Raw genomic sequence first — 9,487 nt, forward strand, 5'->3', positions numbered from 1 at the left:
TTCTCTGCCCTCCTGTACTCTTCCCTCCCTTACTTACACCCGGTGGTCCTTTAAGAGTCAGCTTGGATCCTCGAGGATCCTACAGACTGAGCTGGGAGCCCTCTCTAGGCCCAGTGCATCCTCTAATGATTCCAACCCAGCCCTGTGGAGCTGCTCATTTTCCATGGACGTGACGATGGCCTCTGTGTCTCATCCCTGTCTCTCATCTCCAGCACCATGCCCAGTGGTTTAATATACTAGCAGTTTCCCAATAAATACTTTTTCAATGAATTAATGAATAAGTGAATGAATGAATGGGTGAGAATTTTTCTAACAGCCTTGTGGTTGAGATAGAGATAAGAAATGATAGTCTGTTCGGGAGTTTCATAGTTAAGTGGTCAAATAGCTAGGCCTACTGGATGCTCAACAGAATTTGTCTCAAAGAAATAAATCCATTCTTGAGCCTGACATCCTTAAAATCACTAAAAAACAGAAGTGTAAATCTCAATGTCTCCATTTTATAATTCTATTGGTGATGCTCATTTTCCCACTGGCATGAATTTCGATGACCGTAAAAAAGACATTTGGAAGGTCTCCCATTTGCCAGATCAGGCAGGCTGACTCTCGGGCAGGCAGGGATGCACTGATACCTCCCCCAGGATGGGAAAACCTGCTCTCTCCATGGAAAGTCAGTGACCTAATTACCCAACCCGTTTAGTTCCAGTTTTCCCCTAAGTCAGCAAAAAAGTAAGGGCAGGAGAAACAGCTGAGCCCAGCTTCCCATAACCTGCCTTCAGAGGCTGATCAAACTTGGCAATCAATGGCAGTTTCATGAAGAGGACAGAGGGCCTGATGATGTGGGCACAGTGCACATAGCACGCAACTCCCCAGCCTCTGAGCTTTGGTCCTCAGGCATAAAACTCCCCTTTATCCAGATGTCCTCTCTGCAGAGTGCTAGAACTAGACATGGTGACAGCAATGGCCCTGTGGGACTGCAGGATGACAGAGGAGGGGGTAAGGAGGAAAGCCACGGAGCCAGGTCACGTCTCAGCTTGTCATCCCAGCAGGCAGGATGTTCACTGCAGCAGCCCAGCCCATCTGCAGAGCTCTGCACGCACATCCAGCTCCCCCTTAATCCTTTGGAGCCCATCCCCACAGGGCACTTAAGGCATCATAAACCTGCTTATTTCTTACCTACTTCTAATTGGCCAAACAACATAAGGATCATTATCTTAGCAAAAGAGAATGTTGAACTGTGGAGGATGACTTCAGCAATTGTTAACGATAGTGGGGTAGTAATGGTGATAGGATGAGCCTTTTCTTTCTTTTGCAAATTTTACTGAGTATTGGACAGGGCCACTGTCAGTCTACATGGCACCTGGTATGAATTTGAAAGAGGTGACCCTTCCTCATACAGACAGCCCTGACCAGGCCCACTGCTAAATGAATGGAGAGCAAGCTCGATTTCAGGTCCTTGCGCCATGATGGACCTGCACAACCGCATACAATGGCACTCATGTTGGGGAAGGTCCAATCAAAGATAGAAACACTGAACAGCCCGAGGAAAGGAGCCAGGGCTGTGTTTATAATTAGATGGGAAAAAACAAGTCTATAATGTGAGGAGATGTGTCCATTTGAAACTATATGCACCCCCAGTAAAGCCATATGTTAATCCTAATCCAATCTTGTGGGACCAAACCTATTATTTAGGGTGGGAAACTTTGTTTGGATTGTTTCCATGGAGATGTGGGTGTGACCAGTTGTGAGTGTGACCTTCTGATTAGAGTACTTCCATGGAGATATGGCATGCCCGATTGCAGGTGTGGCCTTCTGATTACACAGAGATGTGACTCTGCCCATTCAAGGTGGGTTTTGATTAGTTTACTGGAATCCTTTAAAAGGGGAAACATTTTGGAGAAAATTCAGAGCCTACAGAGGCACAGATGTTTGGAAATGCAGAAGTCCCAAGAGATACCAGGAACTGAGCATCTGCAGAAGCTAGACTGGAGCCAGAGCTGACGGAGTTGACACAGACAGAGATGCAGATGCTGGAAGAACAGTTGCTTCCGAGCCCAGCAGACATCTCCATGTGCCTTCCCACGAGATGCTAAGCAAGCCAGAAGCCAGAGCTGCGTCCCAGAAGAGCTAAGTGAAGGCCCACAGATGCTTAGAGAGGAAACCACTGGCATCAGAACTGGAAGCAACAGAACCAGGAATAAGAACAGCAGATGCCAGCCACGTACCTTCCCATGTGACAGACATAGGCCTTTCCTGAGTTAAGGAATCTCTGGATGCCTTAGTTTGGACATTTTTTATGACCTTAGAACTGTAAACTTGTAACTTAATAAATTCCCTTTTTAAAAGCCATTCCAATTTTTGATATATTTCATTCTGGGAACTTTAATAAACCAAAACAGGAGACAGGGCTGGTTTTACTGTTTTGATACTTCCCACCTCCCTCAGTAACCTTTCTGGGACTGCTGGAAGCAGGAGACATATTTCACAATGAATGTGAGGCCCTGGAATTGGCAAAGGTAAGTCCTTGTTTCCATTGTTCCTGTTCTCATGCCAAACTGAGGGGCCCCTAGCAACAGTGCCTCTTCACCTTGGGGGTGACCAACATCAGACAATCGGACACTGATGGGTGCAATTGGGTGCCCTTTTGGTGATGATGAGGTGGTGGTTGGCTCCATGTGGAGAGACGGATGATGACTGGCTCAGGATAGAAAGGGCTGCTTTCAGCCCTATAGACCACTGGAATCAGGCCACTGAGGTGACATCCTTCCCTCGGACACAAGTAGAACCTGAACTCCTAAAAGTGTGAGCAGTTTGGATGCTGGGATCCCAGCTTCCTGCATCCTGAGCCAATAGAGTCCATGCAGCAACCCAGTGGATCTCTTTGCTCTCCTCAAGTTGATTTCCAGGTTGTCTTAGGTCCTAGGGCTGCCATAACAAATCAACACGAGCTGCATGGCTTAAACAACAGAAATTATTCTCTCACAGTTCTGGAGTCTAGAAGTCTTAAATCAAGGCATCAGAAGGGCCACTCTTCCTCATACACCTGTAGGAGAGAACCCTTCCTTGGCTCTTCTAGTTTCTGGAGGCTGCCATCAGTCTTTGGCATTACTTGGTTTGAGATGCATAACTCAAGTCTCTGCCTCCGTCATTACATGGCGTTCTCCCCATATGCCTCTGTGTCCAAAGGTCACAGTCACAAGTTCCAGGAGGCACAATTCTACCCAGCTCATAGGGTGAGTTTGCTTTTCCCAAACACACTCCACTGAACAAGAGTTCTCCAAGGTAACATGTGACCAGCAGGTGTAGAGTTCATATATATCTAAGAAACAAAACACTGCACCCTCTCTTGGAGAGTCACAACACAAAGAAACTTATCAAAGCCTCATAAAAGTACTGCAGAACCTTTTTGACACTCCTTTTTCAAGATGATCGTTAAACAGGGACTCCTTTTTTCACAGCAACTTCTCATCCCCACAGATCCACTGTTTCTCAAGACACACTTTCAGAAACATTGAAGGAGTTTTTTAAGTCGGCAGATAACCCTTGTTAGATCCAAGGGACAATCAAGGCAACCAAAACACACAGTTACCTGCCTGAGAGATTATTTTTCCATCAATCAAAATGTGTATTGATTAGTTACCAGCCTTGCCAGGAGCTATCGGAGGTACAAAGAGCTTAAGAAGCTTATGGCAGACACTGTGAATGTTGTCATTCGGGGAAAGAGAATTCTCTGGGGACTACAGTGGGTCCAGCAAGACTTCTCAGAAGCAGCCAGAAGTGTCAGGGACACGTCTTTATCTGTCTCATCTCTAATAGAGATGAATACCATTGGAGTTTTCAGTTTCAAGGCATGGATCAGGAATAGTCATTTACTGTTGGTAAATCACTTTGATCTCCTGGCTTCAAAGGCTCTCACAAAGGCAAGGAATATTATTGAGGGCAAAGGATAGGAAGGGGACATTGAACGGGGAAACACCCATCTCCTAAATCTTCAGTGACAGTGAAGTGGGGCTGAGGCTAAGAATGTTTTAGAAGTGCTAACGAGCTAAAAGTAAAACACGGAAACCTTTCTTAATCTGGTGTGAATAGCAAATGACCCCTGAGGAAAAGTGCAAACCAGAAATGCATGAAGAAACATCCTTAGAACGTTTACTTCTGTAAATATTTAGCTAAGTTTAATTTTACCTACATTCATTTATCATATATTTGGCATAGTAGTTCATTTTCAACATAAGCAGAAGAAAACCTGTCCCTGGAAATCAATGGCTTAATTTGCCAAGTACAAACTGTGTAATGTAATTGAATGCATAGTGATAAAAAATATATATATGTGGGCTCTGGGGTCAGACAGCGGGGTTTAAATCCTAACATACACTTTACTAGCCACCCATCCTCAACAAGTTTCTTCACGTCTCTGAAGCTTGGTCACCCTCACCTCTAGATCTGCTTAGGTTTCCCAAGGCTGGATTAGAAGGTGTGCGGTGCTTGGCACAAGAGCACAATGTCAGCTCCTCACCAGCTCTCCAAGAAAGACAGCGGTGGTGCCAGGAGGCACAGTTGAAAAAGCCATTGTCCATGATAATTACTCAATACTAATAAATGATAAAGAGGCACCGGCAAAAACACTTCGGAAAGGTTTGGCAGCATCTACCAAAGCCGAATGTTGGCATCATCTCTAGCTCAGCAACCCCATTTGCAAGGGTTGTGCATCACACAACCAGAAGTGTGTACATTGTTCGCCAAAGACATGTCCTAGAATGCTCACAGTCACACTATTCATAATAGCCAAAAGTCAAAAATACCCAAATGCACATCAATAGGAAAATGAATAAAGTGCAATCTGTGTGTAATTTACGGGAGGGCTTAGAAAAGTGAGAGTGACTATCCGCAGCCACACGCAGAGGTGTGGACGGCCTTCACACAGCCAAACAGAAAAGAGAACAGGCTGCGTGGTTCCACTGAAATAAAGTACAAGAGCAGGCAAAAGATACTATAGTTGTTAGAAGTTGGGTCTGGGTGCCACTTGGCGGGAACTGGGATGGACAGGGTGGAGAAGTCCACATGGGGCGGGGGGGCTTCTCGAGGATCCTGGTTAAAGGGGTGTGTTCAATTTGGAAAGCCCCATCTAACTGTAAGCTTAGGTGCACGCTTCTGTGTGTGAATTACACTTCACAAAAGTTTTTTTTAACAAAAATAAGATAGAGGGCACTATGACACCAGGAAAGGACATTTAATTGGGAGGCGCTATCGGTCCCTAGCTGTCACAGCCTGAGCCACCAAGTTTTTGAACTTGAGCTTCCAGATCTACAAAATGCCACAGGGTTATTGGGAGGATTAAATTAAATTAAAGTTTATGAACACATCCACGTCATCCTGGGTCCTCAATAAAAGACAATGTAATCTTACTTTATTATTGGGGATCTCCTGGAATTTTGATTGACAATGGACATGAGATTAACAGGGATTAGTTTGTTAAATGTCACCTATGATGTAACTTCTCATCCCCAATTAAATTATAAATTTCATGAAGGAAGAAAAGAAGCCTCATCCCTCTTCTGAATCCTCCCCATGTGCATAATTAGTACTAAATTCTGCATGCAATAGGGCTACTCATTCAGCACTAACTGGTTGGTTCATTAACTAAGAATACTTGACAAAGAAGAAATGCCCTGTGAAGAAAAGTATCCAAATGCAGTTTTGAGATCATTAAAATTTGATCTATGGCTAGAAGTCCTTTAGCCATAGCTCACTGATCCAAACAAGCAGACTTGTCTTTTCGGAACCCAATTGAGAATCCAGAAGAAAGTATAAAAGGCCTCTGAGCTACAGAGATTACATAAATATTTATATATATATGTATATATATATATTATTTGTATTAAACCTTAAGCACTTCATGCAATGAGACAGTCTGTTACTTTGTCAGTCAATTAATTTCTTAAAACTGATCCCTTTTTTTAAATTAAAGAAGCTGTAGGTTCATAGAAAAATCACGCAAAAAGTAGTAGTTTCCATATTACACCCCTCCCCATTATTAACACTTTGCATTAGTGTGGTATCTTTGTTACAGTTGATGAGAATATTATTATAATTGCACTATTAACTACAGTTGATAGTTTCCACTAGGGTTCACTGTTTGTGTTGTACAGTCCTATGGCTTTTTTTTTATTCTAGTAACATAATACAACCTAAAATTCCCCCTTTAACCACTTTCAGATACATTACCCAGCGGTGTTAATTACGTTTAGAATGCTGTGCTCCCACCATCATCATTCATGACCAAGACTTACATCACCCCAAACACAAATTCTGTACCAACTATGTATTAACCCCCCCACTCCTTACCCCCACCGCAGCCTCTGGGCACCTTTATTCTAGATTCTGATACTATGAATTTGTTTATTCTAATTATTCCTCAGCAGTGAAATCATACAATATCTGTCATTTTGTATCTGGCTTATTTCACTCAATATAATGTCTTCAAAGTTCACCCATGCTGGTGCATGTATCATGACTTCATCCTTTTTACTGCTGAATAATACCGCGTTATACGTAAATGCCATATTCTGTTGATCCATTCATCTGCGGATGGACACTTGGGTTGTTTCCCCCTTTAGACAATAGTAAATAATGCCACTATGAACATCGGTGTGCAAATATCTGTTGGAGTCCCTGCTTTCAATTCTTTGGGGTATATACCTAAAAGAGGGATTGGCAAGTCAAAGGCAATTCTATACTTAACACTCTGAGGAACTACCAAACTCTTCCACAGCGCCTACACATTTCACATTTCCACTAACAATGAACAAGTGTTCCTATTTCTCCACATCCTCTCCAACACTTCTAATTTTTTTAAATAGCAGCCATTCTAGTGCAAGTGAAATGGTATCTCACTGTGGCTTTGCTTTACATTTCCCTAACAGCTAATGATGTAATTCAGGAACACAGTGAGGCAAGTGAGATGCGAGGAAAATGCCAATCTCTTTTTCCACATTTTCATTCAAAATACTTGAAATAAATTAACAAAATTAAAAGGTGCATGGGTTCTACGGAGCAGAGGTTTTATTGCAGTTTATGTCTAAGCAAACCACAAGTCCTTTATCATCCTCTTCAGATGAGATGAGTCAAGCCCATAGCTGGGTTGAACTTTTCTCCAGACAAAGCAGTTAATGATAATCCCTTTAAAAAGAAGACAGAATGACTCAAGTGGGTTCTGGAAGCTAACTGGCGTCTGGGCTGAGCCCAGCTACCTCTTCCCATTAGTCAACAATATGCCACAATGACTTTACAACAACCAAAACAAAAAATCATTTGGACTCTTGTTTTTAGCTTTTTCTTTGGGAAAGTCCTTTTGTTTAAAAAGAAAAAAGAAGGGGGAAAATGGCTTTTGTTTTTATATCTCTAAGGATCTGAAATATTGGTTAATGGAAATTTCACACTTGAAATCCCAAACAACCTAAATTCAGAAACCTGGAATTCAAATTCACGGAATTTGCTTCTAAAACCCTGGACCTATTTCCGAGACCGCCTGTTAGGGAAGGGCCTCTGCTCTCTACTTGGGGCCACAGTTACTGTCTGATTATTTAAAGCCAAAGAGGCTTCACCAGCTCTGCCTTCAGAGTTCTAGAACTTCTTCTTGCCGGGGGGGGGGGGGGGGGGGGGGGGGGGGGGTTCACCTTCCTGGGCTCCGGGAGCCCCTTCCCCGGGCGGCGGCTGCGCGCGGAGCGGCCTGCAGGGGGCGCCGGCTCCCCGCCCTGCTCAGCAGCGGCCCCTTCCTGCTTCAGCACCGAACCGCAGCAGCTGTCTCGGTAATGGGGCATCTCTTCTCCGGAAGGGATGACGCCGCACCCTGGCTCTCACTCTGGACCCGAGCGGGCCGCGCTCTCAGCCCGCCCGTGGGGAGGCGGCGCAGGCAGGTCTGCGGCAGCCCTGGGCAACGGGGCGTCGGCCTCTGAGCGCTGGCGCTCGCCGCGGCCCCCACCGGGCTCCTGCCTGTTCCCTGCCGGGTCCCTCCGGCCGGAGCCCGCCCCGCATCCCCTCCTAGCCCCCCTCCAAAGCCAGTGGGCGCACCAGTGCTCCCTGGTGGAACCTGACCCCCTGCCCCGGGCCTTTCCACTTCCCTCCGGGGCCCCAGGCCCGGCCTAACTCCGGCTTCCTCCTCCGAGCTCTGCGGCCCTTCTCCCTAGCCCGGGAGGGGTGCGCACCCCTGGGGCCGAGCCGCGGTGACCAGTGCGCTCCCAGAGGGCGGGGACGGGGTCTCAGAAGATGCCAGGTGACTGGTTGGTTGGTTGGGTCCCCACACAATGTGAAACGGGCCAAGGCTGTGGACGCTGGGCTGAGAGGGGTCCCATGCGGTGCCTGAGACCAAGCAAAGGCATGCAGGGGGAGCTCACCCGTGTGCAGTCCGGAGGCGGTGAGTCCCAGGGGAAGGAGCTTGGGCTTGGGGCCCCACACTCCTGTATCCACATCCCAGCCCTGCCACTTAACAGGTTGGATGTACTATGCAATTCCTCCGAGCACCTGTTTCTTCATGAAATAAACATACATACTAAGCCGTCCTCTTGAGTTGTGATAATAAGCAAAGGAGGTAGTGTCCACAGTGCAGCTGCTGATGCACACCTGGCCCCTGAAAGGTGCTTATGCATGGGCCGGCGGGGCCTGTTACTGGTGGGCCGTTGCTGAAAGCAGGAGGTGTTTGGGTTGATACAAAAAGGACAGCCAGAGTAAGACAGATATTTGAGGACTTGGAGAAGATTGTTCCAGCTGGCGCAGGTGGGGAATGAAGGCGTGCAGAGGGCAGCAGCGCTCAGACGGCAGGAGCTCAGACCTGGCCGTCAGCGTCCACGGGCTCTGTGACCTCGGACCCGCCATACATCTGTTCTGTGCCTTAGTATCCTCGTATATACAACGGGATCATGGTTTCCTCCCCATATGTTTGATGTGAGGATTGAATGAGATCGTATCTTCCTGACCAGATTATTGGTGGGACAGACTTGGCAAGGTGCTTGCAAAAGGCGATTTAGTTCTTTCTTAGAATTAAGAGAATAAATCTCTTCCTAAAGCTTCTCCAGTCATTCTCGTGTATTATTAAAGCCATTTTCAGGAATGAAAAAGCCCAGAATTCTTCTAAATCAGAAGTCTCTCTTTTGATTTAAAACAGTTCCGTCCACAGATTAGGCTCTGGCTGGAGCTCACTCATGCCGAGGGAGGTCCTTGCCACTGTTCCAGCCTATTCTTTCACTCCTCTCCTTTGCCACCTCCTTGTGGGGCAAGGGGAGGAAGGCGAGGTAAGAAGCAGAAAGAAAGAGTTTACTTGGCTGGCGCGGTTTTTTGTTTTTGTTTTATATAATTTTTTATTAATTAAAAAGAAATTAGAAGAAAGAAACGCAAACATCTGTAATGGCTGGCGCGTTTTTAATCTAGCATTCTTGCACGAGCTTCTGCTCACAGGGTGCTTCTGCGGGCGCTTTGGAGACCCCTTCACCCTCAC

This window comes from Tamandua tetradactyla, chromosome 18 (genome assembly GCF_023851605.1).
Source record: "Tamandua tetradactyla isolate mTamTet1 chromosome 18, mTamTet1.pri, whole genome shotgun sequence".
Taxonomy (NCBI): domain Eukaryota; kingdom Metazoa; phylum Chordata; class Mammalia; order Pilosa; family Myrmecophagidae; genus Tamandua; species Tamandua tetradactyla.